The sequence below is a fragment of the Phalangium opilio genome, unplaced genomic scaffold, assembly GCF_054372755.1.
Source record: "Phalangium opilio isolate 3A_F unplaced genomic scaffold, DU_Popi_V2 ptg000002l_1, whole genome shotgun sequence".
NCBI lineage: Eukaryota > Metazoa > Arthropoda > Arachnida > Opiliones > Phalangiidae > Phalangium > Phalangium opilio.
In genome coordinates, this window is record NW_028324144.1 from 14,703,570 (window position 1) to 14,704,090 (window position 521).

The following is a 521-nucleotide window of genomic DNA, read 5'->3' on the forward strand; positions in this document are numbered from 1 at the left end:
AAATATATATTATAACCTCTACACCACAGACACGTGGTAAGTCTAAGTTTTCCAAGAGATCTAGTTAATTATTATGTCCAATCAAGATGGTTAAAACATTTATCTACCTGGGCTCGAACCTGGGACTTTCCGCGTGTGAAGCGGACGTGATAACCACTACACCATAGATACGTGGTAATACTGAGTTTTCCAAGAGATCTAGCTAATTCTTTTGCCCAATCACGATGGTCAAAACATGCACCTACCAGGGCTTGAACCTGGGACCTTCCGCATGTGAAACGGACGTGATAACCACTGCACCATAGATACGTGGTAGCACTGAGTTTTCCTAGAGATCTAGCTAATTATTATGTCCAATCACGATGGTCAAAGCCGTACTTTTATAATTAAGTAAAATTAACATACTTAGACTTAATTGTTTTGATCAAGCTGGCCGATAGCACACCCTGAATACTTAATTGTTAATTTAAGATAATTCCGAAAAGTATCTTCGCTGTAGTTTTTAAGTTATCGGTGGGGAA

The 521-nt window shown here is 39.0% G+C and overlaps 1 non-coding gene across 1 annotated transcript; it reads right to left on the bottom strand.

Annotated features, from left to right (window-relative positions):
* Positions 1–236: 236 nt before the first annotated feature.
* On the bottom strand, positions 237–309 carry TRNAV-CAC (transfer RNA valine (anticodon CAC)). The gene has a single exon. It is a non-coding gene; the product is annotated as a tRNA-Val (tRNA).
* Between the last annotated feature and the right edge of the window lie 212 nt (positions 310–521).